We start from the raw sequence: 10,439 nt of genomic DNA on the forward strand, positions 1-10,439 counted from the left end.
CCTCTATATTGAATGTTGAGCTGAGTGAGGTCATGATGTGACATCATAATGGTAACTGCGGATATAACTGCTTGAAGATTCCAGTCTCTGTCACACACATCCAGGACACTGACCCAGCACCAGCAGACATCACCAGCTCTCCTGCAAATACATCCTCTGCATCTTGCCACCCTCTGATATACGCTTCACAAACTTGTAGCCATCTCGCCGAAGGAGGTCTGCATTAGGTAAGTATATTGTCCAATAATCTATATATCAACACAATTTTCACCATTGCATGATCAACAAACATTTAACCTTCACATGATAAGCAAACTTTTCACCTTTGTGTGATCAACACACATTTAATCTTGCGTGATCAACAAACATTCTTCTTGTGATCAACATTTTATCACGCATTTCACCAGGTTAGCTCCGTATTGTCCATTGGCTTCCCTTGGTTACCGCTATCTGCTGTTCAGCCTGGCGTTCCTCTATCATCGGACGCCATCTTGCCCAGTGGTCTGCGCATGCGTTACCCCAGGAACCTTCAAAACCTCTGCTTTGCAGTGATTGGATCATCTGCAGCCAGTTCCATTTATAAGGGCCCTCCCCCTTTCTATGGGTGTCAGATCATTAGGTCTCTCTACCTGATAGGAAGCATTTCGTCTGACTCCTGTTGTTCCTGACATCGTGGATGGTGCAGCTCATCGCTACTCAGCAATGCCTGTGCTTCTCATCGCTACTCAGCAAGACCCGTGCTGGTTACTGCTTCTCAGCAATTACCTGTGCAGCTCATCGCTACTCGGCATTACCTGTGCAGCTCACAGCTTCCCAGCAATTACCTGTGCAGCTCATTGCTTCCCAGCATTATCGCCGCAGAGCATCGCTCATCATTGTTCCTGTTCCAGCGTTATAACAACTGTGTGGATCTCAGTGCTATTGCTCTCTGCAGCTCACCGCTTCACCGCCTTATTGGCTCAGCTTATCTCACAGTCAAGACCAGTGGCTTCACTGCAGAGCATCGCTCATCATCTGTCCTGTTCCAGAGTTATACACCTGTGTGGACCTCAGTGCTCCAGCTCTCTGCACTTCATCTCTTCAATACAACTTCTATTCTGCCTAACAGCTACTTGGTGGTTCTGCGCATTATCTAGAGGACCGCGACCTGCGTTTGAGAGCAGCTAAGACCATATTCCCTTGCAGGAATCCCTGGTGAATACCTCTCCTCCGTTAGACTCCGCACCTCTCTGGGGGTAAGCTGTCACTCTAGCAGAGATCAAGACCATTCCCAGTATCTGGCTTTCGTGACCCATTTCATCATTTACACTCGTTATAAAACTCGCACTTTTATGCACTTTTCCTTACACAGTGTTGCCTTACTGTCTTTTGACCACATTAAATAACACTTAAGCTTTACAGAATTATTTATCCAATAACCACTATATCTCAGCACAATATATATTCGTTATAAATAACCAATACTCACAACATATGTATGTATTTAAATCAAAGTATTTTACTGTTCCCACATAAAACCCTGCATTCACAGCTCACACATATATCATAGCGTTGTTCAAGATAACATAGTATATCAATATAAAATTAACCCGAAGTTCACCACTTTTATTCCTTACACTATCCTTGCTGTACATATGTATCCTTAATAAGAATTAGTATTTATAATATTGATTTAACTATCACAGATATCAGACAATAGCTACACAGTTATATGTATATAAATAGTTAAATCCACATTACAAACACATATAACTCCAGACCCGGAAACTCCCAGCCTCCCAGCGGAAACACGTGTGTGGTGATTCACCACACATACTTTGCTTAAACACATGCATAAAAGCATAATCTATGTAACAGAATTTATCAATAAAGGTAGTTGAGTAACTATAGAAAATGTAAATACCCAGGTGCGAGAGACATAAAGCATATTAAAAACAAGGGTTTCCACACATGTGTGGCTAATGTGCTAAGTATGCAAATCATAACCCAGCATAGCTGGGGGCATTTATTAAGATGCTGGCCTGCCCTGGTTGCTTATAATTATGGCTGCAAGTGGAGAGCCTCAGTGACTTTGAAAATGGGCATCAGCAAAGGGCAAACACTGGCCATACTCCCCACTGTCACATGCACAGGTAGTGGACCCACATTTGCTGCTGGCGGTCGGTGCTCACCTGACGCGCACCTGTAAGGAGGTAATGGGCTTTACTATGGGACACACACAGGCCACAGTTACATAATTGTAGTTAGGGACAGGTCATGGGTAGCAGGATACAAGCCAAACACCGGAGCCACTGGAATATTAGTAAATGTAACAAAGTTTCAGTTGTTTTGCATTTGCAGCACAGTGGCTAAGTGGTTAGCACTTCTGCCTCACAGCACTGGGGTCATGAGTTCATTTCCCGACCATGGCCTTATCTGTGTGGAGTTTGTATGTTCTCCCCGTGTTTGCATGGGTTTCCTCCCACACTCCAAAAACATACTAGTAGGTTAATTGGCTGCTATCAAAATTCACCCTAGTCTCTGTCTCTGTCTGTGTCTGTGTATATTAGGGAATTTAGACTGTAAGCTCCAATGGGACAGAGACTGATGTGAGTGAGTTCTCTGTACTGCGCTGCGGAATTAGTGGTGCTATATAAATAAATGGGGATGATGATGATTGTGGTGGCCTCTAAATATTGGGATTAGACAATTAAAATTCATAGTTCTAAAAATTAATAGTTTTGATTGGCCTGAATTGCAGTTTGAATCATCACTGTAATCTCAAGTCACTATTAAGATGAGATGAGATACAGAAAATGTGAATTGTGCAACAATATTACTACATTAAAATTATAGTGGTGGTTTTGATGATGGGGACTGAGGAGGAAGCAGAGGTGCAGTAACTCACATCAAACAACTGTATGTTAGGAACCCCTCCAGCCGGCACAACACAACCCGGAGTCTACTCTGGCAGTCAGGTGTTCACTGGAGCCCCTGATGGTGGGGACAGACTGGGCTGCAGACTGACAGAGGGTCGTGAAGTGTGTACCGGCTGGGGAGAACCCAGGCAAGAAGAGTCAGGTCCACGCAGAGGTCAGAAGGTCGGCAGCAGGTAACAGTAACGATGAACAAGCTGAGGTCAGAGGTCACAGGCAAAGTAGCAGACCGGGTAAACGAGCCAAGGATCAGGGTCACAGGAAACACAAGCGAAGTCAAATACGAAGCCAAGGGTCATACACGGGAAGTCAAACGTAGATACAGGAACAGGAACAGGAACTGGAACAAGCAGGTAAGCAGACTGGAGCACAGAGCTATAACCGGCAATGAGGTGGCAGACCTCATTGCCTTAAATACTTGAAACAGCCAATCAGGGCCTGGCTCAGATAGGAACCAGCCCCCTAACTTCATTAACCCGCAGGTTAGTAATTTCGTAGAGCGCATGCGCCCGGCTTCTCAATGCCGGGACGCAGCGCTGGAGCGTCTAGTCGTTGCCCCGGCAACAGCCGGGACATGAGAGGAAGTGACGTCCCGGTCGCCATAGCGACGGCCGGGACGCAGGTGAGTGAGTCGCGGTGGCTGGGCACCGCCGCGGCTCGTAATAGTACCCCCCCCTTGAGGAGGGGTCGAAGGACCCCGACATCCAGGTTTTCTTGGAAATTTTTTAAAGAACTCCTTCAACTGTTTAGGAGCATCGAGTTGTCTCCGTGGGATCCAAGACCGTTCTTCTAACCCACGATTCCTCCACTGCACTAGGAAGTGCACCTGACCTTGCACTTTTTTGGAATCCAAGATCTTCTGAACAACGTATCTTGGTGATCTGTTTGATTTTCTCTCAGGCAAATTTGAAGACTGGTTTTGAGTAGGATATAATACCGGCTTCAACAGAGAACAGTGAAATGTGTTGGGAATTCTCAACGAGCCCGGAATTCTTAACCTAAATGCAACAGAATTAACCTGCTTGATGATAAGGAACGGGCCGATGAACTTGGGACCCAACTTTTTGCAAGGCTGTCTGAGTTTAATGTTTTTTGTCGACAGCCACACTCTCTGGCCCACCTTGAAGGAGCAGATGGTACGGTGGCGATCCGAAATTTTTTTTGCGATAACTGAAGCCTGTTTCAGAGATGCCTGTACTTTCCTCCAGATAACTCTGAGATCTCTTGCCGTGGAACGGATCTCCTGGATACCAACTGGGTTAAGCGAATACAGGGAGTTAGATCTGGGGTGAAAACCATAATTGCAGAAAAACTGAGAAGTTTTAGTAGATGAATGACAGGAATTGTTACAGGCGAATTCTGCCCAGGGTAACAAGGAAGACCAATTATCATGGAACTCTGACGTGTAGCATCGCAAAAATTTTTCCAAGGACTGGTTAACTCTTTCGGTCTGCCCATTGGACTGAGGGTGATATGCGGATGATAAACTAACCTTGATTCCGAGGAGGGTACAGAAAGATCTCCAGAATTGCGCTATGAACTGGGAACCCCGATCGGAAACTATGTCAGTAGGGAGTCCATGGAGCCGGAAAATATGTTGAATGAATAAGACGGCCAAATCCCGAGCTGTAGGCAGTCTGGGTAAGGGAACGAAATGGGACATCTTACTGAACCGGTCTACCACGACCCAAATGGTATTGTGTCCTGCAGAAGGTGGTAGATCCACTATAAAGTCCATGGACAAGTGGGTCCATGGTTTTGCCGGTGGTGCCAAAGGAACTAACTGGCCTATTGGGCGGATCCTAGGAACTTTGTTTCTGGCACAAACCTCACATGAGAGGATATGACTCCTGACGTCAGCAGACATAGATGGCCACCAGACTGTACGGGAAAGGATTTCTAACGTCTTGAAAATTCCAGGATGCCCTGCAACCCTACTGTTATGCGCCTCTGCAATAACCGCCTTCCTTAGATGGAGTGGAACAAAGAGACGTCGCTCTGGAGTAGTATCAGGGGCTAATTTCTGGAATCTCTGAAGTGTGATACTCAGATCTTGGGTCAACCCGGCATGGATTACAGAAGGGGGAATAATCGGCTCTGGGATAGTGACTGGAATGTGGTGTGCCGAGAAACTTCTGGAAAGGGCATCTGCCCGGACATTTTTGGAGCCTGGTCGGTAGGTGATCAGGAAGTTAAACCGGGTAAAGAATAACGCCCACCGGGCCTGTCTGGGATTTAAACGTTTGGCTGACTGTATATATTGTAAATTCTTGTGATCGGTAATGACAGAGATCTGATGTGAAGCACCCTCCAACCAATGCCGCCACTCCTCGAAGGCCCATTTGATTGCCAATAGTTCTCTATTACCGACATCATAGTTGGCCTCCGCTGAAGAGAACTGACGGGAGAAATAAGCACATGGGTGCAGACGATTAGTATGAGGATCCTTCTGTGATAGGATGGCACCGGCACCGATGTCAGAGGCGTCGACCTCAAGAATAAATGTCCTAGCTGGATCCGGATGTCTGAGGACCTGAGCGGAGACAAAGGCCTTTTTCAGGCTTTCGAATGAGGCTACTGCTTGGGACGACCAATTAGTTGGATCCATTCCTTTACGGGTCAGAGCGACAATGGGAGCCACAATGTCGGCAAAGTTGTGAATGAATCTCCTATAATAATTGGAGAAGCCCAGGAACCTCTGCACCGCCTTAAGATTGTTGGGTTGCACCCAATCCAGAATAGCCTGGACCTTAGCTGGGTCCATGGAGAATCCCTCAGAAGAGATTACATAGCCTAAAAAGGATACTCTCTGTACCTCGAACTCACACTTTTCCAGCTTAGCGTACAGGTGGTTCTCTCGTAATTTCTGTAGAACTTGTTTGACGTGAGTCTGATGGGCGGGCAAAGATCTGGAATAGATGAGGATATCATCTAAATAGACGACCACGAAACAACCAAGGAATTCCCGAAGAACTTCATTGATCAAGTCCTGGAACACTGCAGGTGCATTACTAAGGCCAAACGGCATGACCAGATACTCGTAGTGGCCAGAGTGCGAATTGAATGCCGTCTTCCACTCATCTCCTTCTTTGATACGGATGAGATTATATGCTCCGCGAAGGTCGATTTTAGTGAAGACAGTGGCCCCTCTTAGCTGATCAAACAATACCGAGATAAGCGGAAGGGGATAGGTGTTCTTGACTGTGATATGATTCAATCCCCGGTAGTCAATACAAGGTCTCAAACCCCCGTCTTTTTTTGATACAAAGAAGCATCCTGCTCCTACGGGAGACTTAGATGGCCTGATGAAGCCTCTCTCCAGGTTTTCGTCGATATACTCCTGCATGGATTTTGTTTCTGGAGCAGAAAGGGAATACAAACGCCCCTTAGGTAACTTGGAACCAGGAATAAGTTCAATGGCACAGTCAAAGTCACGATGTGGCGGTAAGGTATCAGCAGCCTTCTTGGAGAACACGTCCCAGAATTCATGATACTGTGAGGGAAGCCGCTCCGGAATAGGCTGAATCATACGCAGAGACAGTGACAAACAAGACTGTGTACAATAAGTACTCCACTTGACAATCTCTCCTTTTACCCAGTCTATGACAGGGTTATGACAGGAAAGCCATGGGTGGCCCAAGATCATAGGAACCGACGAACAATCGATCAGGAAGAAGGTGATTGACTCAGAATGGAGAGCTCCGATCTTCAACTGTAGTGGCGGGGTCTCCCAGGAAATCTTGCCACCAGGCAACGGACCTCCGTCTAAGCCACAGACAGTAATGGCAGAGTTGAGTTTTACCATCGGAATTCCGGCAGAGCGGGCAAACCCAATATCAAGGAAGTTGCCTGCAGCTCCGCTATCAATGAAGGCCGACAGGTCCACAGAGCGTGCCCGGAAGGTGAGCTGTGCAGGGATTAATACAGCATTTTTCGGGGAGATAATTTGCAGACCTAGGTGAACTTTCCCCTCATTCCCTAGGCATGGTCTTTTCCCGACTTATTTGGGCAAGAACGGGAGAAGTGGCCTTTTATGCCACAGTATAGACATAGACCCTGCAAACGTCTCCTGTCTCTCTCTTCAGAAGAGAGACGATATGCTCCTAATTGCATAGGCTCCTCACCATCCTGGGAAACAGGAACGAAGGCGGATGGAGGTGATGATGTTTCCTTTTCAGCTTTCCGCTCCTTATACCTCCTGTCAATTTTAATGGAGAGGTGCATCAGATCCTCCAGAGAACTAGGAGACGGGTATTGCACCAAAGAATCTTTAATCTGTTCAGATAGGCCGAGACGGAACTGACTTCGTAAGGCAGGGTCGTTCCATCCACTATCAGGTGACCATCTACGGAATTCAGCGCAGTATTCTTCTGCCGACCGTCGGCCTTGTTTCAAGGACCGTAGATGAGCTTCCGCAGAGGCCACTCGATCCGGGTCATCATACAGTAGACCCAGTGCCTCGAAGAAGGAGTCTACGGACTGCATGGCCGGACTGGTCTGCGGCAAAGAAAACGCCCAGGACTGGGGGTCACCCTGTAGAAGGGAAATAATAATCCCAACTCTTTGCTGCTCTGAACCGGAGGAGTGGGGTCTCATCCGAAAATAGAGCTTGCAGCTCTCCCTGAAGTTCCGAAACAGGGTTCTATTTCCGGAGAACCGATCTGGTAAGTTCATTTTGGGTTCACAGATGGGACCTGGAGTTGGTTGTGAAGCTTTTGTGGCTTCTTCTTGAACGGACATACGCTCAGCCAATCCCTGCATCATCTGATACAAGGACTCAACGTGGCCTGCTAGGGTTTGTGCCGGAGACGGTGTGGATCCACTTGCATCCATCCTAATCTTGTCTCCGTGAGTGGCCGGTTATAATGTTAGGAACCCCTCCAGCCGGCACAACACAACCCGGAGTCTACTCTGCCAGTCAGGTGTTCACTGGAGCCCCTGATGGTGGGGACAGACTGGGCTGCAGACTGACAGAGGGTCGTGAAGTGTGTACCGGCTGGGGAGAACCCAGGCAAGAAGAGTCAGGTCCACGCAGAGGTCAGAAGGTCGGCAGCAGGTAACAGTAACGATGAACAAGCTGAGGTCAGAGGTCACAGGCAAAGTAGCAGACCGGGTAAACGAGCCAAGGATCAGGGTCACAGGAAACACAAGCGAAGTCAAATACGAAGCCAAGGGTCATACACGGGAAGTCAAATGTAGATACAGGAACAGGAACAGGAACTGGAACAAGCAGGTAAGCAGACTGGAGCACAGAGCTATAACCGGCAATGAGGTGGCAGACCTCATTGCCTTAAATACTTGAAACAGCCAATCAGGGCCTGGCTCAGATAGGAACCAGCCCCCTAACTTCATTAACCCGCAGGTTAGTAATTTCGTAGAGCGCATGCGCCCGGCTTCTCAATGCCGGGACGCAGCGCTGGAGCGTCTAGTCGTTGCCCCGGCAACAGCCGGGACATGAGAGGAAGTGACGTCCCGGTCGCCATAGCGACGGCCGGGACACAGGTCAGTGAGTCGCGGTGGCTGGGCACCGCCGCGGCTCATAACACTGTACATTTATTTTAATTATTCTAACTTGCTCTAGATCAGTCAAATCTGATTGGTTACTATGTGCTACTGATGTTTTACACATTTCCACCCAAGTTAGTGAATCACCCCATATATTCTCCCCTGCAACGAGCCAAAATGTAATCTGTCTGACTTCTGTGCTTATTACAATCCTCAAGTACAGGTCTCAGGAGAGATAGCTGCTTTGGGTGCTAGGAGTTCATTGGACAAATCATCATCATCATCATCATCACCAGTTATTTATATAGCGCCACTGATTCCGTAGCGCTGTACAGAGAACTCATTCACATCAGTCCCTGCCCCATTGGAGCTTACAGTCTAAATTCCTTAACATACACACACAGAGAAAGAGACTAGGATCAATTTGATAGCAGCCAATTAATCTACTAGTGTGTTTTTGGAATGTGGGAGGAAACCGGAGCACCCGGAGGAAACCCACGCAAACACGGGGAGAACATCCAAACTCCACATAGATAAGGCCATGATCCCAGCGCTGTGAGGCAGAAGTGCTAACCACTTCGCCACCCTGCTGCCCATTTCATTAGGGAGTCCTTTAAATTACACCTTAACCATTATAATGTTCTCTAAAAAAAAATCTTATGGCTTGTCCAATTTAGAGATGAGCAAAAATGTTGCAATGCGGGAGCAGTGCGCAGTTTAGTGAGGAGGTCTCGTGAGACTATGACAGAGATGTCACTAAGCTGCGCACAGTTCTGGCAGGGATAGATTACATTAGATTTGCTGTTAGCTGTCTAACAGGAATGGCCGCATACAGAGACAGTCAGGGGCGGGGCTTCCCCCGACCCAATGAAGAAGCCAGCATAGTAAAGCCGGCAAAAAAAATAATAGAACAAATAAAAATATTTCTTAGGGCTCCACAGCTGCCCGAGGCCCCTGGGCTGCAGCCTAGAAAGCCCTTTGGTTAATCAGGCTCTGACTGCCATTGAATGCACTAGTGTTACAGGCCACATTCGTGGATGTGTAACAAGTATTTGAGGGTACAATCAGTGGCGGACTGGGTCTAAAAATATTGGTTGCCGGGAGATAAAGGGGGCCCACCCACAACTATAAGGCTATCGTTTAAATTTTAAAATAAATAAATACAATTTTCAAAATATACATAAGTGATAAAGGGTACAATTACCCTTAGTCTAAATTTCCTAACATACACACACACACAGACAGACTAGGGTCAATTTGTTAGCAGCCAATTAACCTACCAGTATGTTTTCGGAATGTGGGAGGAAACCCACGCAAACACGGGGAGTACATACAAACTCCACACAGATAAGGCCATGGTCGGGAATTAAACTCATGACCCCAGTGCTGCAAGGCAGAAGTGCTAACCACTTATCCACTGTGCTTTGTCATGAAGTCTGTTGGATGCCAGAATTTTAAGTACACGTGATGAGCAAGTGCCACAAATTGTACACTTTTTGCAACTGAAATCCATATTCTCACCATCATTAAGCTATAACTTTAATACATCAAACTTCAAAACAAAGAAAACAATTCCGATATTACTTGATCTTTGCTGATATGTGGAGACAGCTTAATAATAACTTCCAATGTTTGTTTTTCATCTATTTTCAACTGTGAAATTGTGTCATTACAGCGCCATGTGGTGAACGTTATCACATGTTTTTGTCTGTTTCTTCAAAATTTCTATAGCTGAATCTAAACTCCCTGCAGTAAACATATCTAAACCACTTGTCTGTAAATAACTTGATAACAGGGCTGTAGTTCCTAATATTTACAAATAACTAAATGCTGTCAATGTTGTTTCAAATATTAGAAGACTTTAAATTGAAACATTTGTTTCTTGTTTTGTGTTTGTATCAAACTTTTCTGAATCTTGTATCATTGATAAGCATGTCCATAGATTTACAAAAGAACTGACAGCAGCATCATCACAATGTCCGAATATAGTTGTTGCTGCATTGGATTTTCCTGACCATC

Source organism: Mixophyes fleayi, chromosome 6 (genome assembly GCF_038048845.1).
Source record: "Mixophyes fleayi isolate aMixFle1 chromosome 6, aMixFle1.hap1, whole genome shotgun sequence".
In the NCBI taxonomy this organism is placed as follows: Eukaryota; Metazoa; Chordata; class Amphibia; order Anura; family Limnodynastidae; genus Mixophyes; species Mixophyes fleayi.